An 18,800-nucleotide genomic window follows, 5' to 3' on the forward strand; every position below is an offset into this window, starting at 1 on the left:
GGGACATTTATTGGTGCATATTCGGATCCAAAACCCTCAGCAAAAGAACATGAAATGATAGATTTCAGAAGCTATAAAACAGCCTCTCACTGAACGAAACACCCGCCCTGCCATTACCCTAGGTATAGCCCTGGCCTGTGGGTTGGAGTGTAACACGATTCTGCAGGTTTTCTAGCTTTTTCCATCTCAGCAAGCACATACATATGTACTCATGAGTACTAGGGAGAAGAAGACAGGAAAAACGGGAACTAGTAATTTTGCTTTGTCCTCAGGAACACAATTCTGGGTGAAGTGAGTTTGCTGTCCATCTGGGGGCAGGAAAATGAGTGCCGTGCACATAGTCTCTTGTGTCTGTGACTGAGGGTGAGCCCCTGCCATGCTATACATGGGAAAGCCATCCTCCCGACTTTCCTGGTCACAGTAGGACATGTGTGACGTACGGGGGACTTCACGGATCTAGCTGCAGATGATACACTGCATGACAGATCTTGGCTGGAGGGACCCCAGCCAGTTTTACAAGTCTTGTTCTTGGAATGTACCAGGTAAGCCAGGCTCCAGTGGTGACAATCCAGGAGGAGCCATCCTATACCTACCTACTTTGTAAGGCCTTCATATCTGAATTAAGCCATGAGCTTCTTGAAATGGGAAATAACTCATCAAGGGACTATCGGCCCAAAGCAAAGCATCCTGTCTTCTTCAGAAAGTAAAAGTTAAAGACAGTAAGACGTGGGAGATGCCTTTCCCTCAGTCCTTAAAGGTCCTAACAACAGAGGAGACAACCAGCCTACAACAGTCTTCACCTTCTGTCAGATGCTGGAGCTGGTGTCACTGAAGCTGAGATGTAAAGATAAGTGTTCCTTAGCAAACTTCTCCAAAGTCTTTCACAAGTCTCCCTCAGCCACAGAGGTCTCTCAAGACATTTCAAAAGGGTGGGGAGTGGGGTGCCAACCTCAACAAGATTTTTAAAACAGAAAGGCAGCCAGGAACAGTGACAGGTCAAGGGGCTTGGAGGTGGAATGTCTGTATTTAAGTCCCAGTTTTGCTACTAACCAGAGAATCATCTGTGGGCCCATGTCCTCCTCCATCAAGTGGGAACGCTAATAATCTCACAGGTGGCTAGAAGGTAATATCTTTCTTTGTAACTTTGAAAGATTAATAAAAGTGCTAGCTATCCTTATGAATGACAATAAAATAACATTTACTCATCCGACTATGACTACTTTTTCCATTTCAGGTTTCTGTCTCCCCGTCTGCTCTGTAGACATCCCAGTACCCAGTGCCGTCGAGTCGTAGGTTTCTGGAATTCCAGAAACCTGTGCGGTCCTGAGAGCGGTCCTCCCAGGAGGCCTGTCACAGAAGGTGTTGGGGCTAAGCTCATCAAGAACTAGCAAGGCAAGTGGCTTTTGAGATTTTAGTTCCTAAAGTGTAGTAGAAGGGAGCTCAGTTTCAGTCCTATATGGTAGCCTCATTTTTGGTTTTCATTTCTGCTTAAAAACTGGAAAATCTAAGTTCCTTGTGGGCATAAGTGGCATCTATCTTGTTCACAGCTCTATGCCCAGAACAGCCCTAGTGCCTGCTCATGCTCAATACATGCTGGTTTTTTAATAAACGGGCACCTTTGGAGAGCCCCAGGGAAAACCAAAGCATCATTTGTCGTATCCTTGAGCTCGTTATGGAACCCACCTCAAATAAGACCAGACTCGCCTCAAGCTCTCTTTCTATAGTGAACATTCCCTCAGCAATGGTTTATTTTCACAGAAATAGTTTATTTCTACCCCACCCCATTCTTTCAAGTGAAGGCATTAAACAAACAAACAAAAAAAACAAGACCCTATGTGGTAAAGGGTGTTGATTGCCCTGCTACCTGACCTGGGTTCAGGTCTTGGCTCTACTATTAATTGAGTGGCTTTGGGCAACTTAATTTAACTCTCTTAGGCTCGGTGTCCCTACCTATTAAGTGGAAATAATATGAGTACCTACCCTTTGGAGAGCATTTGCAAATCAAAAAGTGAAAACTAAAATCAAGTTAACAAAACAGTGTCTGGCATATGGCTTGTTGTTAGTTGCCATGGAGGCGACTCCAACTCATGGTGACCCCATGTGTCTACGGTCTACAAATTGTTATGATCGGGGCACTGCCTGAACTTTGAAGACAGGCCACCTTGTTCTCCATGCTGTGAGGAGGCCAGGTGAGGAAAGCAAAGTACTGCAAGGTTTTTATAAGGAGCCCTAAGACGGGACCCAGGCCAAACAGCCTCTATTGGTCACACACCTGGCACACAGTAGATGCTGCTTGTTGGAAGGAGCCCCAGGCTCAAATACACAGCCATCTTCAACTGCCTTGCAGATACCCCTGGACAACTTTAAAGTTAGCATGTTCAAACTTAAACTCATAATCTTTCAGAGTCCCTATTTTGGCCAGCATAGTCACATCATCCCACTGGTCATCCATGTCAAAAGGCTAAGTAAGACTCTTCCTGGCCCCCTCCCTCATGCTCTCAGTCAATTGATCATCACGTCCTGCTAAATCAGCCTCATTTTCATGTTCAGAATCCAGAGCCTCCTCCTAAGCCCCCTGCTTGACAGCCTTCATTAGTTCTGATAGTCAGTCCTATGATACAATACTATGTAAAGTCAATCCTCCACCTAGCTCATTTGACTGTCACTTCCTCTGTGACTGTCACTTCCCCAGGCCTGAGGCCCTGACCTTCTTTCTCTCTCTCTCTCCTTTAGTATTTAGGGATATCACCCTTTGCTTCCATAGTCCCTAGGCTATAGCCTTTATGATACAGTATGGCCACTGTGATTTACTTTTCTGTCTCCCCAGTGACAGGGCAAGTTGCACAGTGACAGCCAGGACCACAGACCCTTCCTCTGAAGCCACCGCGCCTAGTGCAGGGCTTGGAACAAAGTAATCACAAAATGCTTAAGAAATGAATGAAGATCATTGATTAATTAACCAAGTGTAGAAGTATGGTTCTTTCTTCAAGTCACCCAGAAAAATCAATAGGAAGCAATTAGAGAACACATATGAAATAGTCTGCCTAGAATGCTACTCATTCAGAGGGCTGCCTGGCTGGTTCCCGAACCTCCCTAAAGTCCTGGCACAAAGGTTACCTTCTTAGTTAGGCTTCTGCCAATCGCTGTATTTGAAACTATAACACCTTTACCCTGCCTTCCCCATTCCCCTTTTCTAATTTATTTTTTTCAAAACCACTTACCATCATCTAATACAGTACGTATTGTATTATTTATTTTCTGTGTTACTTTATCCCTTTTTGTCTTTGTTCTCTAGTACTGCTGTAACAGAAATACCACAACTGGGTAGCTTTAAAGAGCATGGCTCTAGCGGGAGGTCCTTCCTTGTCTATTCAGTTTCTAGGAGCTACCAGAAATCCTTGGTGTTCCTGGGCTCCTAGACTGATCTGTCTCCTTTGTCTGTCTTCCTCTTCCTCCTCTGTGCGTGTCTCTGTGTTCATTCTGCCCTTTTTGTAATTCAGGAGTGATTAGGTTTAGGGCAAACCCTAGACTGGTATGCCCTCATTTATGTAACAAAGAAAAACCCAACTGCCAAACAGGATCACATTTACAGGTACAGAGGTTAGGATTTCAACATACATTTTAGCATGCATTAACGTCTCTTTTTTTTTTTTTTTTTTTTAACATCTTAGCCAGGGAATGAGTTGCCACAGTTTTTAGAGGGTACTTACTTTGGCAGCACATTTTAGGGGAGTGAGAAATGCATTCGAAAATATAAACATGTAGACATACGTATCAGACATTGAGTTAATCTGGATCAAAAAAAAAAAAAAGTCAGGAGAAAAAGAAGACATATATTAGTGTTGAGGGCAGAAGAACTTCCAGGCTCTAAAGTAGCCTTGGAATTGTTGGAGGCCTTTCACTGTGAATCAGGTTACACGGAAGGTATATTTGGATTTTGCCAACCCACTAAGTGGAGTTTCACATTGGTCATGGGGCTGCATCACACAGTGAATTCTGACTTACCGTAAATAGAATGAAGAGAGCTTTGTCGCTAAATTATTTATTGCACATCATATCCGGCCCCAAGCAATGGAGTTTTTAGATTCCACAAAGGTAGTTGTATGTGGTCTTTTGTCATTACATAGAGGAAACTCGGACAGTTTACATTATAAAATATAAATTATCCTTTCATTATCCACTGTGTAGCACACAGAGGTAGTCCATCGTGGCAGTACAGGAGACTAGAAATAGATTTCTGCAGCTTCTTTCAAACACTTTGTCCAGATACAACCTAAAGATCTCCCAATTAATTTTTTAATCCTGTGAGTTTGTGAAAAGCATACGCTCCTCTCTTCTGCTTCATGAACTAGCTAACCCAAAACCCAATGCCCTCGAGTAGCTACAGCTTCCCAATACCTATGGGGAGAGACCCAGGTTCCAGGGGGTTTTCCTAACTGCATTTGAATACAAAGCCTCGCCTTATAACAGATGGATTGGGAAAGCCTTTCACATGCCTCTGTCTAACCACAACAGGTCTGAGGTTAAGGGAAATAACCAGACAGGGACATTCCCCATATACCTATTTTTTTTATAGATATAGGTATTTTTCTTTCCTGAGAAGGTACTTTTCATTTCAAATTTTTTTTATTTTCTCGCTTTGAATCCTTTGATCTTTTCCTAATACCAATTCAATTATGCATTCATTCATTTGGCCATTGATTTAGCAAATATATATATTCAGCCCTGGTGGCACAGTGGTTAAGTGTTTGGCAGATAACCCAAAGGTAAGCAGTTTGAATCCACCAGCTACTTCTTGGAAACTGTATGGGGCAGTTCTCCTCTGTCATGTAGGGTTGCTGTGAGTCAGAATCAACTCAATGGCAAGGGCTTTTGTTTTTTTTCTAAATCATTGGTAGGGCCAAATTCATTGCATATAAAGAGAACTCCACTCATCTTCCTTCAACAACTCTGTGGCCCTACTGTCTTGGGACCCTTGAATACAGTCCTTTCTTCCTGAAAGGCCATCTCACCTCGCTGCAATCTCTCAGTAAATTACCCCCATCCGTCTTAGCTGAGATTTTACTTACTCCGGGGTTCCTCCCAGAGTCTCCAAACTGGATCCAGTCCCACAGGCCCCCTTTCTTCTCTTACACACACAGTCTATGCTTTCCTTTACACCTACATATTTCCTCTCCAGAACTTTCTACACTTAAAATACAAATCCAGTGGTGGTTGAGTAATGTCTATCTCCCATACTGAGCTATACACACCCTGTGGGCAAGTCCTGTTTTTTTTTTTTTAAATCCAGTTAGATACCATAAAACAGGATCTAACTCATGACAGCTTCTTTATAATAGAACAAAATGTTGCCTGGTTCTGTGCCAACTTCATGATTGTTGCTCTGTTTGAGTCTATTGTTGCGGCTATTGTATTACTCCATCTTGTTGAGGGCTTCCTTTGTTTGGTTAGCTCTCTATGTGATGCATTTTTCTAGCAACTGATATTTCCTGATGACAAGCCCAAAGTAAAAGAGAGTCAAAGTCTTGCCACCCTCACTTCTAAGGGACATTGGAAGTGATAGACATAATTCTCAACCACTGTCCTTGTGGTTAACAGCTTGGCTGCTAACCGAAAGATCAGCAGTTCAAATCCATCAGTTGCTCTTTGGAAGCCCTGTGGAGAAGTTCTGCTCTGTCCAATAAAAAAAAAAATTTTTTTTTGTCCAATAGAGTCACTACAATTGGAATCAACTCTTTGGCAATGGATTTGTTTTTTGTTTTTCTCTTTTGGTCCTTGTCACACAGCTACCCAAGGGCCAGGAAGTCTGAGAAACATAAGGAGCCCACTGTTATTAGTGAAAACTGCTAGTCTATGCCACCTGCGCTTAAAAAGATGTTGACCGTTTTGAGAGACAAAGGCATGGAAAGCTTATCAAAGAATATGATCAAAGGCTGAGAGAGGGAAAAAGTTGAGGCATTAGGGAAGAATAATAAGAAACCTAGTACCTGAAGGAAAAGAGGCTGAAGAAAATTGTGAATAAATCATTGGATGAGCAGATAAATGAATGAATGGACTTGCACATACGGCTGAGGAGCCCAGACATTATTCCGTGAGGGATGGAAGTCTGCCTTGGCCCCTGGCAATCTCAGAATCACTGTTTTCCCTCTGCAGTCAGTGAAGCAGCCATATTAGGTATTGCCGAGGGGCCCTGGACACTTCTCCCTTTGGAGACGTTCTTTGGAAGACATTTCACTTTGCTTTCCCTCATTTGTGAGTTTAGTCTCACACATCATGAATCTGCTGCCTGCATCCTGGCAATGGGGACAGATGTGTGAAGGGAAATACAGGTGTGTTCTACTTCCAGAGCAGATGGCTCCTGAAAATTTGCGCATGGGCTAAAATAATTGCAATTTTAAATTCTGAAGGCAAATTAGAGTTCATCTAGTCCAACACCTTCATGGGAACGATAAGGACCCTGCTGCCTTTGTGACAAGAGTAGAACCAGAAAGAACCCCAGTCTCTTCCCACCAAGCCCAACACTCTCACCAGCTGAAATCTATGTGTGGGGAATCGTACCCAACCATGTGATAATTACCTAGTATGTGGGAAGATGCTAAGTGCTACGACAAAAAGGAAGAGTATTGCCAATGAAGAAGGATCAGAAATGTTAGGGTGTTGAGCAAGGCGTTGGAGATAGGGGTGTAAGGTGCAATTTTAAGTAGAAGAATCAGAGTAAACCTCAATAAGACGGTGATACCTGAGCAAGGCTTCAAGAAGTTGATGACTTAGTCATGTGGGCACCTGTTGAAAGAGTCAGTGCAAAGGCACTAAGGCAGGAGTGAGCCTGACTGGGGAATAGCAAGGAGGCTGGTATGGCAGGAGCTCAGGTAGTGAGAGGCAGTGTAAGAGAAGACAAAGTAAGCACCGTCATCACAAGTCCATTGTACGGACTTTTGGTTTCACTCTGAGTGAACTGGGTGCCGTTGCAGGGCTATGAGTGAGTGCAACATGGAGATTTAATTTACATATTAAAACAATCACTTTGGCAGTTATGTTGAGAATAGGCAGGGGAAGGTAAGAATAGAACCAGGGTACACCCACTGCTGTTGACTTGATTCTGACTCATAAGGACCCTATAGGACAGAGTAGAACGTCCTCACAGGGTTTCCAAGACTGTAAATCTTTACTGAACCAGACTGCCACATCTTTCTCCCACAGAGCAGTGGGTGGGTTGGAACTGCCAACCTTTTGATTAGCAGCCGAGCCTTTTAACCACTGTGCCACCAGGGCCCCAGAAGCTGGGAAACTAACAATTAGGAAGAGTTCTGGATGGTTCAGTTAATAGGCTCAGCTGCTAACCAAATGGTTATAGTTTAGGGATGACTCAGAGGCATCTCAGAAGAAAGGCCTGGAGATCCACTTCCAAAAAATCAACCACTGAAAGCCCTACGAAGCACAGTTCTCCTCGGACACACATGGGCTTGCCACGAGTCGAAGTTGGCTCCACAGCTATTAGTAACCTTTAGGAAGCTACTACGGTCATCGAGGCAAAAACGCTGCATTGAAAATAATTAGTAATCAAAACATATGATGTTCTAGGCACATGACTGAGAGTGTGCATACGTTGTTCTTATAAAAAGTACACAAAGTAGATATTGGGAACCGTCCTCTCCCCCATTTTTCAGACAAGAAAGCTGAATTCAGAGAAATTAAGACTTTCTCCAGTGACACACATTTAGTTAGGGGCAGAGCCAGGTTTCAAATCTGAAGCGTTGGGTACCTACTATATGCAGCACATCGTAAGACATGGAAGAACCCTGCTCTCCAAGAACTCTAGGCCAACATCTGATAAGATGGGATGGACCACGTATCAAAAAGGCAGATGATGAGAAGACAGGGCATGATGCCTGCTCTCCTCCCTTAGACTTTCTCCATCTGCCTCCACCAAATACCCTCCTAAGGGAGGAAACCATTAGGCACTGAGAGTAATGTAAAGAAAGGCATGGAATAAAACATGATGAATCAAAAGAAAGAAAAAGAAAAAAAACATTGCAGTGTGGAGAGACAGATGGGAAGGGAGTAGGTCAGTGCTACACCTCCGGCTCTTCACTGCCTGGAGCACTTTTTTCTCTTTCCATCTCTGTCTCCTTTCACCAGTTTCCAGCAAAGGGAAAGTCATATGGCCCTATCCCTTCTTCTTGCCAAGTAAGGTCGATAAAAAGCTTACAAACTTTGCAAATCCTAGGCCTGTTTGCCTATAGATATTTCTGGCCTTTCCTCTGTTATACTCTATTACAAGGCGGTTGACACTACAGACTGCAGTTCCAGGCTCCCCTCCTAGCTAGTTTTTGGCCCCAGTTGACCTAAGAATGCCTTGCTTTTGACAGTGGCATTACTAGGAAGGTGTAGGGGGTGCAGACTACACTGGGTGACACTGTCAGGACTGTCTATAAAAATGTCCCTGTAGTTAGTAATAACAAGAGAAATATTTTTCATAACCCCAGCTTACATGCATCAGTGTACCTACAAAGCTAAAACCCTATGCTAATTTACTTTTTGAACCTTCTAACGTGCTCCAGTCTGGGCTGTCATTATTACCCAATCACAATGGCACTTCAAATCACATGGTTTTGTCTGCACTCACTCATGCTGCTTTTGTTGCTGCAGGTGTTTTTTAGTTGCTGATTTTGTCAAATTTTCTGGTGTTTTAGCTACACTATTATGGTAACTGGGAAAGTCTTAATTTCTCTGCAGTGGTTAAGAGCTTGGCTGTTAAACTAAAGGTCAGCAGTTCCAATCCACCAGCCGTTCCTTGGAACCCCTATGGAGCAGTTCTACTCTGAGTCGCTATGAGTTGAAATCAACTCAACAGCAATAGGTTTATTGTGGCAGTTAGCATTTGTGAACATATATCAAAAACTTTTTTTGAGAATAAAGTAGTAATTATAAGAAAAGAAGGAGTGATATTCAGGGATTAGGGTTTACAAGTAGCATTAGTACAAAAAACATTATTAAGGACTCTATATGGTCTGGTATAGGAGGAGGTCCATGGAGGAACGGTAACACCGTGATTTACCTCACTGGGTGACACCAACCCTAGCGACGCCATTGGCTTTTGGCTCCAGTTGGCCAGAAGCTGGGTTGATTCTTCCTCTCCATCCTCATCAGTGGCTACGATGTTTCTGTGGCCCCAGTTCTCACTCTATGAGGTGTGCTGGAGATTTACAACCGTGGGCTTGAGTAGCACAGCCTCATCCGTCTGCTGTCCAGTTTAGGGGGCTAATCTTTGAGATACCTTATTCAAGTTTATTTGGTTTCTCAGATCTTCCATTACCAGTGTAACTACTCCTCTGGATTAAATTCCAGTTTAAATACTGTTTTAAAAAGTGACTTCTGTTTTTCTTGAATGACGCACAGCGTACCTTCAAACAATAGAAAGCCATCCACTGTAAAATATGCCACCCTAAAAACAATGGGATGCAGTATTAAATTTGAAAAATATCTGCCTTAAAAGTGGGTTCCATTTCAGGTTGATAATTGAACAGCAAAAATCGTGTTTGAATAGAAGTCAATGTATTTACAGTCAAAAAGGTAATTTTGAAAGAATAATCAGTTTCCTTTAGAAGTTTTTGTAAGGAATTAAGACACATTAATACCCACAAATTTTCTAAAAGATTCTTCAATATTTAATTTTCTTCTAAAAACTATATGAGGATTAACATTACAAAGAAAACAGGCTTTTATTCCAAGGAAAAATACAACTCTGTGCTCTGGTTGTTTTATCTGCTATCTCCAATAGCATAATACAGTGGAGGGGAGTTTATTTATACTCACAACAGAGCTCTTTTCATGACTGTCTCCCCCTCCCACTTTAAGCATCGTTCTACCAGCAGGCGAACACAGTACATAAAGCTTTGCAGCAGCAGGATGTGTTCCCTAATGTTTCCCTAATCTTTGAGGGTGATCTCAAGAGAAGATAATGGAAGAATTTGAATAGTTAGCAGGGATTTTGTGAACTTCTCTTTTTATTACTTGGGTCACCTAACTCTTGGCAAGGTGGTACAGCACAAGAGCCTAAATGAATATGCCCAGAGCCCTTCAATGCTCTATTCAGGATCAACTGGTAGCTAGTTCCCAAGTGCTAAGCTTTAAAGCTTTAAAAGATCTGCTCTTAATAATTAATCCTTTGCTTAAAGTGCTTTGGTTTTTCTGATTCATATTCAGCAAAGTAGGTATTTGACAAATCTAAATCTATTGAGCCAGAACAAAATTGTAATGTTGGAGGGGTCACGTTTTCCAGTCCCTGAGTGGTTTGGGCAGAAGAGGCTGAGGAGGTGTGCTGCTTTAACCCAGAAGGGAGGCTCTGCTTTATTCACGTCACCAGAATAGACACATTTAGCCCACCCACGCTGATCGCCACTCACGTTGTGCCACACACTTGTGCCTTTGCTCATGGTGCTGCCTTTCCTTGGAGCACCAAACTCTCCTTCAGCTCCCTTCCTTATCTTTACTCTGCTAGCTTGTGCTCATCTCTGAAGATTCACCTCAGCCACCACCTCCTCCAGAAAGCTCTCCTTGACTCCTCCCCCAATGCCTCCTTTCAGCGTTCCCCAAGCTCCCTCTGCTTTCTTCTGCACACAGTAACAAGGTGATCTCTTTGTGGGTCTGTCTGTCACTGTCACAGACTCTGAGCTCCTACAAAGTATCACCCTATCTCACATACTTGAGTATGTAGCCTAACCGGCTTCTCAGTACATGGTTTTTGAACAAAGTTACACTGAGCTGGCTGTAGGATTGAGCAGAGTGACTAATAATTTATGAAATCTCCAGCATGCTTCCAGCAAAACTGCAAAAGACAACACTCCCTCTAGCCTTGTGCTCCATGATCATTTCAGGACACAGTTGAACATTCATCTCATTTATGTGAAGTCGCCTGTGTGCAGACGCAGCTTGCATTTTTCCCTTTCTTTTTGGCTTTCTTCCTGTAAGAATTACACAATCTCCTGTCCTCCCCCTCCCGCTGTACTGCACTGTACCTCCTGCTCTGAAAAGCTATGAATAAAGAAAGACATCTGGTATTTCAGGATCCTGTTACTAATTCAATACGTGCATACCTTTCCTGTGAGTTCTGCAGAGTTGCATTTTCTTGAGAATGGCAAAGCCAGTTAAGCCTTTCACTCAGGGCCAGATTATCCAATAGACAAGGTAAGCATGGGCTTACTTGTGCTTACTTACTAATCCGTAAGTAATTGCACAAAACTCAAGTGAAATTGTTTACCGCAGATTAGTAATTAAGCACAAGTAAGCCCATGCTTACCTTGCTTACTGGATCATCAGTCCCTGTCAGGGATTATAAATTTGAAAAGAGGCTTTGATACTGTAGGAGGGTGCTGCGGGGTTGGGAGAGAGACAGATGCCAGCCACGCCTAGAAGCAGAATTTTTGATGTAGTAAAAAAATGTGAAATTGTTCACTACAGATGATCTGGTAAGCAAGGCAAGAACAGTGCTTACCTTGCCTATTGGATAAACTGCCCCTGCTTTCACTCTTTCCTCTACAGAAAAACCCAGATGCGCTGGTGGCACAGTGGTGAGGAGCTTGGCCGCCAACCAAAAGGTTAGCAGCTCAAATCCACCAGTTGCTCCTCGGAAACCCTATGGGACAGTTCTATTCTGTCCTATAGGATTACTATGAGTCAGAATCCACTTGACAGCAATGGGTTTGGTTTTGGTTTGGCAGAAATCTGAAGGGCCTTAAAAGCTCAATCAGAGTTGCCCCAACGTTCATCGAACATAATGGGTAGCACACAGCTAAACCTGGTCTAGGAAGAAGTGCTCCACCATTTGCTTCCTGTTGGCAACTCCAGATAAGCTCTTGTACCTCTCTGTAGCTCGGTTTCTTCATTTCTAAAATCAGACCAATACTATCTACTGTAAAGTGTTTGGGGGAGGATTAAAAAGATAATGTTAAGCGAATTCTGGCACATATTTCTCAAAAATGAGTAGGAATAATAGTAGTGTGCTATAAATAGTAATGGGCCCTGGTGGCACAGTGGTTAAGAACTCAGGCTGCTAATCAAAAGGTCAGCGGTTCAAATCCACCAGCTGCTCCTTGGAAACTCTATGGGGCAGTTCTACTCTGACATTTAGGGTCGCTGTGAATCAGATTCGACTTGACGGCACACAACAACAACAACATTTGTAGTAACGATAATCACAAATACTTTTTATTCCAATTTACCTTCAATGAAACTGAGGAAGAGGGATGTAACTTGTCTAGTGATGATACAGCGGTGAGGGGCCGGTGAGTCAGAACTGAGTCGCTGGGGTTCCGGGCTCAGTGCCTTTTAGCAAGAGCATTTGATTCAGTCAAATGGGGTTACAAAAAAAGAAACTTGTTGCCATGGATCCAGTTCCGACTCACGACCAACCCATGTATTGTAAAGTAGAACTTCTCCATGGGGTTTTCTTGGCTGTGACTTTTATGAACTAAGATCACCAGGCCTTCTACCATTAGGTTAGCAATGGAGCACAAACCATTTGTGCCACCCATGGACTTTTTGTTGGTTACTGCAGTTTCTATCAACACCTTCTCAAGCTACTTTCTCCAGAACACATCCCCTGAGCCCCCTTCCTCTGCACATTATCAACATACCTGTCATTTTCTCCAGAACTGTTGCCACATCCTCATCTCCTACCTTGCACTTCATTTGGACATTACATATATCCCTCCTGTGAGGGATTCTAATTTAATTGGTCTAGGGTGGGGCCCAGGGTTCCCAAAACCAAACCAAGCCCACTGCTGTCAAGTCGATTCTGACTCATGGTGACCCGATAGCGACCAGGAGTCCCAGGTTGGTGTAAACGGTTAACAGGCTTGACTGCTAACTGAAAGGTTGGAAGTTCAAGTTCACCCAGAGACACCTCAGAAGAAAGGCCTGGTGATCTGCTTCTGAAAAAACAGCCATTGAAGAGCCTATGGAGCACAGTTCTACTCCGACACGCATGGGTTGCGATGACTCAGAGCCAACTGAACAGCTTCGGGTAGGGTGGAGCCTAGCCATTGCTTTCTTTCTTTCTTTTTTTTAAGCTCCCTAGATGATTCTAATGGGCAGCCAGGATGAGGGCTGTTGCATTAGATCACACACCTCTCAGAGCACATTACCCGGTGTCTACCAAATCCCACCCAATGAGCGCTCCATAAATGGGTTGGGAATTAGTGATACAAATCCCAGGTAACAAATACAGAAGTTTAATAGCAAAGCCTAGGCATCCCTGCAGTGTTTCAGACCATATATGCATATGTCTTACAGAGCCCTGGTGGCTCAGAGGTAAAGAGCTTGGCTGCTAACCAAAAGTAGGCAATTCAAATCCACCAGCCACTCCTTGGAAACCATATGGGGCAGTTCTACTCCACCCTACAGGGTCACTCTGAGTCCAAATCAACTCAACAGTAATGGGTGTAGCAGTTATGTGAACTTCCCTAGTTGAGCCCCTAAAGTCTTATGCTGAAATCATTACAAAGTCTACCTAATGCTTGTCTCATTCCTACCCAACCTTGGCCCTGCTCCAGAGGGCTTCTATCCTGGCTTGTATAAAAGTCACCTTAGCCCTACATCTTGGTGCCCTTATTCACCACCTCTGGATATATGTCCAGCCAAGTGCATTTTCTTTTAATCCACGCAGTTCATTCCCATGCCTGCCATCCAGAGCTGAGAACCCTCTGCAGTGGCCAGAGTGTTCTTTCTAGAGAAATGAAATGAAGTTGAAAACACTCCTTGGTGAAAGCAATTGAGCATCTCTTTAACACCTATTTCAAAAAGCCTAAACTTCGTTCATGACCCATCATGCCCTGTTATTCTCCTCAGAGCCAGGTCATCCTGATCCTTTCTCTTCCTTGTAGGCTGTAGTAAGTTCGAAGCTCCCCAACCACGATAAGCTTTCCCCTGCATCAGCCTATTTGCTCCTGATTCTTTCTGCCTAGAATGTCTCCCCCTTCTGAAAACCAACTCAGACTTTTTCAACACTTAGTTCCTGGATTTCCTTCCCTGAAACACCCCTTAAAATTTCCTACCCCTAGCCAGACCCCAGTGCTTCCATTATCACTCTAGGTTTGTGTTACAGGTTTAATTGTGTCCCCTAAAAAGATATATTAAATGCGACCTTGTTTGGAAATAGAGTTTTTGAATATGTGATCAGTTAATATAAAGTCATACTGGAGTAGGAGTGGATCCTAATCCAATGTGAGTGGTGCCCTTACAATGTGAAGGAAACAGACACAACAGGAATACACCACATGACCATGGAGGCAGGGATTGGAGTGATGCATCAACAAGTCAAGGAATGCCAAGGATTGCCAGGAACTATTAGAAGCTAGGAAGAGACAAGGAAGGATTTTCCCCTAGAGCTTTCAGAGAGAGCATGGCTCTGCTGACACCCTGAATTCAGGCTTCTAACCTCCAATACTATGAAAGAATAAATTTCTGTCATGTTAAGCCACACAGTTTGGAGGACTTTGTTACAGCAGCTCTAAGGCACCAATACAGTTTAATTTCACCGTCAGTTTGTTTGTGACTATGTATTTACACAGCTATTTCCCCCAAGCCAATACAGTCTTGACAACTGTGACTATGCACTACACATACCTATATCGCCAGCACTTAGCCCAGCATCTGGCACGCAGTAGGTGTTCAGCAAATATTTGTTGAATGAATGAATAAATCATACTAATTGATATTTGCCAGTGCTTTACAGTTTACAAAGTATATTAAAAGGCAAATAAGATGAGTAAAAGGGAAAGAAAGATCATGCAAATATAGGAGCTATGCCACCGAAGGCCCCTGCCAAAATTGACCCAATTTTAAATGAGTTACTGCTCTCCAAGGAGCTGAGATGGAAATACAGCTGTGAGGGAAGTGCTTTGCTTTTGCATTTGGACAAAGAAGGGTAAATTCATACATCTTGGCGCAGAGGGGGATGACCTTCATCAGCACTGCCATCTGATCGAGACTATGAACCCTGACCATGCCACGCTCTAAGCAAGAACCCTGAATGCTTGCATTCACAAGGAAGGGCCAGTACAATTGGCAGGTATGCCTATGGTCAAGCATAGAGACAGGTAGTGGTGCACCCACCTATGAGCATAGGCTGTTTCCTTCCTATTCATTCAAGCCTGCAGCACCCAGGGAGTCTCCAGTATGCATGCTAAACCCATTGCCAAGGGTTCTGGTGAAACCATTTGGAAGTGGTGAGGGGCAGGAGGTTAGGGTCTTACAGAAAGAGAGTTGGCTTTGAGGCAGCTCCTGGACAGGACCTTTTTGCTGGTGATGGACTGATCAAGCGTGGCACACTATCAGAACTGATGACTATCCACTCCACTCTAGCTCCTTAAACAGGCCCTGCATGGCCCCAGTCCATGTGGTAACAACGTAAAAAACACCAGTCATCCACGTTCGGACTCTGGAATTGTTCCAGAAGCTATTTTCTGTTTGCCTGCTTGTATTCTGCTTTCTCTCCAGGTTCCACAATCCCCTTTTGGCTTCAAAGCTTGGCTCTAATTCTCAGTCAACTCCTGAGGATCAACAACTTCATTTCGGATTAGCAGCCTCTGCTTCTACCTTCAGTAGCCAGCACTCCGACTTCCTATGCTCACCAAGGTTGCCTCCCACCTCTGCATCGAGTACACCTAAGGGCATGTCTGCCACTCTCAACCTGGTAGCTTCACATGCTGAAACCACAGGGAAGAGGCTGCCCAAGCTCGACTGAGCCCTGGATCTTATCTAGTTTTCCCCAACCCAAGCAGGTCTCTACCTGGCAGAGAAATGGTACTGACTCCAAGTCAGGGTTATTGTCTGCCCGCAAGGGGACATAAAGTCCATGCTCACTGCTTAGCTCCAGTTAAATTTTTGTTGTAAATTGCAACCATGCATACATGAAATTAAGCCTCTCCCACTGAGCCCTTATCTGTCTGTTTGAAAAGCTGGTTATTATGAAGCTCACAGCAGAGACATAACCTATCTTCTACAAGTGAGAGAAGACCTCTGGTGTCTAGATCATGGACTTCCCTGATGTCATTTTACTTGTTTTCACTTTATTCCGGCCTTTCTCCCCATACCATTCCCACCCTTAATTTTAAAATCTTCATATCTGTAGGAAAGAAGGATGCAAATGAATGAATAAATGAAGCTACTAGACTCATCAAAAACAGAGACTACGCATAACAATGAAACATGTCCTATGTTCTATATAAGGTCTCTGAGATGAGAATTAATGTGAGAGTTTGCGTGCCTTTGAAAATAATCAGGTAACCAATACTTAAATGTGTCTTAAAATCACAGATAGGCAGAGGTAGAAGAGAACTTAGAGGTCTCTGAATCCAACATATAGGTTTTAAAGATGGAAATATAAAGCCCGAGGGGGAAAAACCCCACGCAAAAGTCATGAGTGAATGTGCGTCAAAGACGACATCTTTTATTCAATAATCCATTTGTGTATTGAGCACCTACTCTATACTAAAAGGACACTGTAGCAAAGTGGCTGGGAAAATGGACTTTTGATTTAGATAGCCTTGAATGCAAATACTTAACTACATCATCACAGCAAACTATGTAATCTAAGATAATTTCCTTTCCATAACATGTGGATAGTAATACTTCAAAGGTTTGTTCTGATAAAAATAAAATCAGATCTTATACATAAAGCTGTCAGTACAGTATCTGGCATATATACAGCAAAGTTCACTAAATGTTACCTATTGTTGTTGTTAGGTACTGCCGAGTTGGTTCTGACTCATAGTGGCCCTATGCACAACAGCACAAAATACTGCCCAGTTCTGCACCATCCTCAGAATCATTGTTATGTTTGCGCCCATTGTTGCAGTCACTGTGTCAATCCATCTCATTGAGGCTCTTCCTCTTTTTTGCTGACCCTATACTTTACCAAGCATGATGTCTTTCTCCAGGGACTGGTCCCTTCTGCTAACATGACCCAAGTATGTGGGACAAAGTCTCTCCATCCTTGCTTTTAATGAGCATTCAAGTTGTACTTCTTCCAAGACAGATTTGTTCATCCTTCTGGCAGTCCATGGTATATTCAAGATTCTCTGCAGCACCATAATTCAAAGGTGTCAATCCCTTTTGGTCTTCCTTATTCATTGTCCAGATTTCACATGCATACAAGGAGATTGAAAACACCAAGGCTTGGGCCAGGCGCTCTTTAGTCCTTAAGGTGACATCTTTGCTTTTTAACACTTTAAAGAGGTCTTTTGCAGCTTTTTTTTTTTTTTTTTTTTTTTGCAGCAGATTTGCTCAGTGCAACGCTTCCTTTGATTTTTTGACTGCTGCTTCCATGGACGTTGATTGCAATCCAAGTAAGATGAAATCCTCGACAACTTCAATCTTTTCTCCATTTATCATGATGTCTCTTATTGGTTCAGCTGTCTGGATTTTTGCTTTCTTTATATTGAGGTTTAATCTATGCTGAACGCTGTGGTCTTTGATCTTCATCAGCAAGTGCTCAAGTTCTCTTCACTTTCAGCAAGCAAGGTTGTGTCATCTGCAAAATGCAGGTTGTTAAGGAGTCTTCCTCTAATCCTGGTGTTACACTATTGAAATTTCCAGGCTCTCAGCATAGGGTTCTTTCCACCACATTACGAAGCATGGAGATATTTGAAGTAATGGCCATGGAGATGTTTGGACCACAAAATCCAAATTGTTGTCCCTATTCCCTAAGCTTTTTTATTTTTTGATTCCCTAAGCTTCAAACTGCATAGAGAGGTTCTGAACGAATTGTTGTTTGAAAGGTTCTTTTCATATGATGTAATAGTGAGTGATCCAGGACAAATTTATTTCAAGAAAATAACACAAAGCTCAGGTACACACTCAACTCAGTGCTAGAATCAATAATTCTGTTATAGAGAGAAGACACACAGCAGGTCGGGTGCAGCAGTATCTCACCAGTGTTGGTGCAGTAAATTTAGCTAGACATTTGAAATGATCCTATTTGCCTCAGAAATAGCTACGCATATTTTGGATATAGTCACTAAACTATTAAAATGCTGGGCAGGTAGCCTAGAATTTGATGATATTTTGTTTTTTCACTCTATCTTCAGCCAATCTACTGTATTAACCGACAAAAAGGTTGAGCAGTGGAAATGTACGGAAAAAAAAACAATTGTTAACAACACAACCCATTGGTTCTACCAGACTGGCCATTCGCCATCCCATCAATATACCGTGAGCTTGGCATCAGAGATGCTCTGCCTCTCCCGATCCATGTGGCTTTGAGTGAATCTCAATGTCCTCATATTTAAAATGGGGAAAATAAGACCCAGGTTGTTGAGAATAATTTTCCTGGGAATTAAGTGAGATAAAACCTAGAGTTCCCAGTATCCAGTAGGAGCTTAATAGTGGCTTAGTCATCCCAGCCTCCATGTCTCTGGCAGTAGAGTTTGTTCTCCTAGAATGTGCTCTTTTTTACTGTCTGTCCATGTAAACCCCATCTATCTTTCACGGATATTTTAAGGCAAGAATTGCTCCAGTAAATCTTCCCAGTCAATAGAGACCTCACACTTCTAATTCATGGCACATATTGTTAGAATTGCCCATTTATAAGATTGAGTAAAATAGCTAACATTCATTAATTAGGTGCCTAGTACCATCCTGGATGATTCCCTTGCAGTGACCTAGTATGGTAGATCTACTATCTGTGTTTTATGGGAGAGAGATATGAGGGCCCAAGGTGTGGAAACAGGTTGCTTGAGATCCCAGGACCAAGAAGTACCAGAGCCATGTGTTTTTTTCAATAATAGCCCAATGACTCC

Source organism: Elephas maximus, chromosome 12, assembly GCF_024166365.1.
Source record: "Elephas maximus indicus isolate mEleMax1 chromosome 12, mEleMax1 primary haplotype, whole genome shotgun sequence".
Taxonomy (NCBI): domain Eukaryota; kingdom Metazoa; phylum Chordata; class Mammalia; order Proboscidea; family Elephantidae; genus Elephas; species Elephas maximus.